Raw genomic sequence first — 6117 nt, forward strand, 5'->3', positions numbered from 1 at the left:
TCCTTTGGTGTGAGTTGTCATGAAAAAATTACTGAGACTTGAAGACCACAGTTAATCAAGAAAGTTTGAGAACCTTGGTTTTGTCGATTGTAAATTGAGTCTAATAATAGGGTCTACTATGCAGGGTTGCTGTGAGATTAAATAAATTAATATATGAACAATATTTAGAATAGTATCTGGCAAGCTGTGATAGTAGAAGTATTATCACCTCATTACCAGCACTTTTTTTGGGTTTTTTTTTGTTTTTTGTGTTTTTTTGTTTTTTTTTTTGTTTTTTTGCTTTTTAGTTCACATCTTTTCATTTACTCTCAGCACTTAAAAACAAGGAGGCTTGTGGGTGCCTGGGTGGCTTAGTTGGTTAAGTGTCTGCCTTCAGCTCAGGTCACAATCTGATGGCTCGTGAGTTTGAACCTCATGTTGGGCTCTGTGCTGACAGCTCAGAGCCTGGAACCTGCTTCAGATTCTGTGTCTCCCTCTCTTTCTGCCCCTCCCCCACTTGCTCTCTCTCTCTCTCTCTCTCTCTCTCTCTCAAAAGTAAAAATAAACATTAAAAAAAAACACGAAGGCTTAATAAAAACAGAGAAACTTTTTTCTGTACTCTCTCTCAAACACACAAGACATAATGAATAAGGTCTAATGGGTCCCTCATCTCCAAAAGTCTAGGATCACTCAGGCAGGCAGCCCTACACAAAGCACAATGATGAAGGGTATAACCAGGAGCCACAAGTATGTTTTTCTGTCACCTTTTCTTAGGTTATCAATGCATTCAAGAATCTCGTGATTTCTTTGCAATGATTCAAAATCCCTAGAATAATAAGAATGTGATCAATGTCCCAAGGTTCCACACCATGTCATGTTTTCGTTTTTTCAAACTCAGAGCTTGCCAGTGCAAGAACTTTGTCTCCAAAGCCAAGGTCTGTAGAGACTTTCTCAAACTGGCTGAGTGTAGCACCTGCATGTGCTGACAAGAAGCCTCATCATCTGCAGTCAGCTTCTCCCTAAGTTTCCTGAGAGCAGCTAGTATCTCCACTTTGTCTTGAGTGTACAGGCCTCTTTCCAACTTTCCTGCCATGAGATCTCCATCCATCCCTGCTCACCTTGTCTGAAGGTGCCCTGGTTCGTTCGTTCTTTTTTGTTCTTTCTTTCTTTCTTTCTTTCTTTCTTTCTTTCTTTCTTTCTTTTTCTTTCTTTCTCTTTTAGTGTTTATTTAATTTTTGAGAGAGAGGGAGACAGAGGAGAGAGAGAGGGAGACACAGAATCTGAAGCAGGCTCCAGGCTCTGAGGCATCAGCACAGAGCCCGATGCAAGGCTCAAACCCATGAACTGCAAGATTATGACCTGAGCTGAAGTCAGACGCTTAACTGACTAAGTCACCCAGGTGCCCCTGTCCTGGTTGTTTCTTTGCAAATAATCTGATGACCTCCAAGGTTTTGTTTTGTTTTTTTTAATGTTTATTTATTTTTGAAAGAGAGAGTGTGAGCAAGCAGGAGAAGGGCAGAGAGAGAGGGGGACAGAGGATCTGAAGTGGGCTTTGCACTGACAGCAGAGAGCCTGATGCAGGGCTCGAACTTGAGAACTTTGAGACCGTGACCTGAGCCAAAGTCCTAGGCTTAACCAACTGAGCCACCCAGACACCCCTGAAAACCTCCAGAGTTTTAAAGGCCTGGCTGATAGCTGCCTTCCAGGTGCTTTCCACTTAGCAGTTGCTTTCCACTTAGCTCATCTATCAAAGTCATATTTTCAGACTTTTCAATTTTCTCCATTGAATCATTAAATTCACTTAGTTTTCCAGAGTTTCCTCTTTGGTTTCTTCATATTCATCTCTATCACATTCCTCTCTGCATTCCTCCAGAGCCTGTAATTGCTGCATTAGTCTGTTCAAATTTCTTCTTCCAATTTAGTTCTCTAAATGCTGCTTTAATTTACTTGTCTCTGTCTTTCCTCTGGAAGCCATTTTGATCTCTTGTCTCTTAGCACTTTGAACTCTGCACCGTGTTGACTGGTCCCAAAGTGCATAAACCCACAGCTGTTGAAGTTCCAACTGTTACAAACTTGAGGAAAGTGAAATTGTTCATCAGGACTACAAGAGGCTCAGAGTTCAAACCACTTGGATGTGCAGTTGGGTCCTCAGGCCCTCGGGTTCCCCTCTCCCCAGGACAGTTCTTTTCAATGATCTTTTTACTTATTTCTGTGTAAAAGGAAAGAAAAAACAGTTTGGGGGGTATGCCAATGCATCAGTCACATTAAGACTTTATAACTGCCATAATAATCATAAATTTCTATTTAAATTTACTATCTGGGTGGAAAAGAGAAATTACTCCATTTCTTTACTCTTGATTTCTTTGATTTTTGGGTCTCCTGGGACTGAAATCTTCATCCAATTGCTTTTTTTAATAACTAGAAACAGAATTTGTCTCTGGTGATAACAGGGAGTTTTTAAAAATGCTATCAAAAACTCTTTTCCAACAGGTTTACAGCTTTTCAAAACAAAATATTTTTAGGGCACCTGGCTGGCTCAGTCATTAGAGCATGCAACTCTTGATCTTAGGGTTGTAAGTTTGAGCCCCACGTTGGATGTCGGTAGAGGCTACTTACAAAAAATAAAATCTAAAATAAAAAATGACCAAAATAGTTTCTTAAAATTTTGTCCAAGGAAACATCTAATAAGATTTTTGACCTCCCACCACTCCCCTCTCCAAATTGATGGCTAAGGAGGCAGGCAGAATCAACTTGCTATGCATTGATTACAGCTTTTGTCTTGCCGTAGCTTAGCAAACTCCTTGGAGCTGCTTTAATTACCATTTATTTTTAATTTTTATATAATCTCAACCTTACAGAAGAGTTGTAAAAATAGTAAAAAAATCCCTGTAATCTTCACCAAGATTTCCCAAAATTCATATTTTACCACTATAAATTTACTACTTTTCCCTTTGTAGTTAGTTAATATTTTGTGACAACATACTTTGTAACTATGTAAATATCCTGTTTCTCATCCAAATGTCACCCACTAGCTTAACCATCCTCTACCAATTCAACTATTACTATCATGGTTGCCAAATAGTGATTTTCTAATCCCATCATTCCTTCTACATTTATTAGCTACCATTCTACTGTAAGGACTCACTTTCCCTTCTCCCACATTTGTTATTTACTCTCTTATTTACTTATATGTTTTTATATTCTTATTTTAGTCCATAAGTGGTACTATATTACTATTATTTTTTATTTTTATGCTTAATTGTCCCAGATTTGGCTGGTTGAAGACTTTTCAGTATGGCTCTTTATCATTTGGACATGTCCCACCATTCTTTGAGCGCTTCCTAACTTAGTAGCTTAAAATGATGCATAATATGAGGTTCATCATATTCCTTCCCAGCTCAAGCTCTAGAACCAGCCAATTCTCCAAGGAGCTCTGGCTCCTTTCAGTAGCAAACAGGATTTAGAAACCACATTCTGGGTGCCCAGTGTGCTTATTACTCCTGGGGCGTTATTCCTTCTGAGATTTTTCAGTGGACAGAGCTAGGAAATTATATCCATATCTATCCACACATATCCATATCTATCTATGTTAAACACCATGAGTTTGTACTGTCTTGTCCAATTCTAATCCATTATTATAAGATATATTCTACTCTTCTCTCTTTCCCTATTTGTAACTCTCTTTTCTCTCAGTGAGAAAATTGAATTCCATTGTTCATAATATTTTTACTCATTTACCCAATCCCAGAATACACGGCAAGAAGTTCTAGAATTGCTACCAAAAACAAACAAAAACAAAGACAAAAAAACTAACCATTGTAAAAACAAACCCACAAAGTTTATTTTTTTTAATTTTTTTTTTAACGTTTATTTATTTTTGAGACAGAGAGAGACAGAGCATGAACGGGGGAGGGTCAGAGAGAGGGAGACACAGAATCTGAAACAGGCTCCAGGCTCTGAGCTGTCAGCACAGAGCCCAACGCGGGGCTCGAACTCCCAGACCGCGAGATCATGACCTGAGCCGAAGTCGGCCGCTTAACCGACTGAGCCACCCAGGCGCCCCCAAACCCACAAAGTTTAATATTCATTTATAGTTCATTTTTTCTTTAGTCTGAGAATATACAGTTTTTTAAAAATTGTATTCTTAGGTTATTTGGCTTGAATTAGTTCCCCTCCCAACCCTCACACCTACATTTCAGTGTGACTTTATTATTCATTTGAAATGTAGTTTGATTTGTTTGTATTCCGTTGTTAGGGTTTCCCTTATTTGCATGTGTGTGTGTGTATGTTTCTTTTTTTTCCCTCAATATACGAATCATGAACATGGCTCTAAAAGAACCATACAAAAAGGAATCTTCAAAAGAAATGTCATTTTCCATCTTCTGCTTAGTGTCCACCCTCCTCACCCTTTCAATCACATTCCCACCCACCTCTGGTAAATAAACAATCTCATTAGTCTCTGGTGTATCTTTCCTGTTTTCCTTTTTGACCAAAAGGCAGGCACAGGCCTATTTTCTCACTTTCCTTTTTTTCTTAACACAAAGGTAGCATTCTCTTTTGTTTTTTGCTTTTTTCATTAAACAATATATACTAGAAATCATTTCACATCTGTATGCAGACATCTACCACATTCTTTCTAACAGATGTAGAATGCTCTATTTTGTGCTTATATCATAAGTTATCCAACCATTCTTTTCTAAACGGGCATTTAGATGGTCTTCAATATTTTGTAAATACAAACAATGCAGCAATAATTGACCTAGAGCATATGTATTTCCATATTGTTGGAGGTATATATTTAGGGTGAATTCTCAGAAGTAGGATAACTAGACCAAAAGTAAACACATTTGAAGTTTTTAAGATACCTGGTAAGGTTATAATATAGAGCTTTAAAGTAATTTTTGTGATAATGTTCACTACGTATTTATCCATATAGGTATTTTTGTTTTAGATTCTGGGCTACTAGACTTTGTATGTCTTTTAAGCAGCACAATTATATCTTAACAAATGTGTTCTGGTGATTATAAGCAATTGAATAACGAAATCCTTCTTAAGTAGATTAGATTTTGTACATGTGTATTTAATTAGATTTTAGCACCAACAGTAGTAATGTCAAAAATAATGAAGGAAAAATCCCTTAGATCTGAAAAACAATAGGTATATAAGGCTAGATCACATTCTATCTATGGGGATGATCAGGGACATCATATTTTTACATCTCTAAGGAGGAGGTATTTCCTCCCAGTAGAGTTGATGATCTGAAGTCACTGGAAAATGATGAATAGTTAAGGGAGCCAGTTTTCTGGTGCTACAAGGCTGGTTAATTATACTGTAAATCATGCAAACACTGACATTTTGAACAAAAAGCTCTCCAGACATCATTTCCTTCTCACTGAAAGAACAATTCTTTTAAAAATAGGCAGACTGGTAATTATCTTAGGCTGAGAATATACAAAATATAGACATTAATCCCTAGAGATGCAGAGAAGCTTTATGGCTTTGAAGTCTGTGAGGCATTTTAAAAATGCTTTATAAATATGATTTGACACTCTTGATTAAGCATTGTAGAAGCAAGAACAACAAACTCCCACCTCTGTAGTCTGTGGTCAGTATAATAACATTATTCTTGAGTTTTATTATTTATGTCTTTCTTTTGGGAGTCTTCCTTTATATAAATTCTGGGATTCCCCAGTAATTCTCTATCCTTTAGAAAGGTGAATGTTTCATTTGGAAACCTTTGTGGGATTTGAGCTTTCACAGATGAAGATCAAAGATAGAAATTAGTCCTCCACTCCGTTGCTAACTGACGTCAACAGATCCTCCCTTGTCCTTTTTGTTTTTTCCACTATAAAAGGAAAAGAATTTCCCTATGGCCCAAATATTGTTATTTTACCACATTTGCTTTATCATTTGTACTTTGATGATTTTGTTAATATAGTGTCTGCAAGGGTTCTCCACTGTAAATTTACTATTTTTCTCTTTGTAATTAATAAGTACCTTGTGGGACATACATGTGATTCTAAATATCCTCATGTGTTTCTCACAGGCAGGGAAGAATTTCATGAAGAGACCTCAAATTCACAATAGGCGTCCTCACTAGATCTCTTTAAATATGGTATTATTGAAATTACCTCATGC

At 37.1% G+C, this 6117-nt stretch overlaps 1 pseudogene; it reads right to left on the reverse strand.

Annotated features, from left to right (window-relative positions):
• Window positions 1-825: 825 nt before the first annotated feature.
• On the reverse strand, window positions 826-1954 carry LOC102969636 (annotated as a pseudogene).
• Between the last annotated feature and the right edge of the window lie 4163 nt (window positions 1955-6117).

This window comes from Panthera tigris, chromosome E1, assembly GCF_018350195.1.
Source record: "Panthera tigris isolate Pti1 chromosome E1, P.tigris_Pti1_mat1.1, whole genome shotgun sequence".
In the NCBI taxonomy this organism is placed as follows: Eukaryota; Metazoa; Chordata; class Mammalia; order Carnivora; family Felidae; genus Panthera; species Panthera tigris.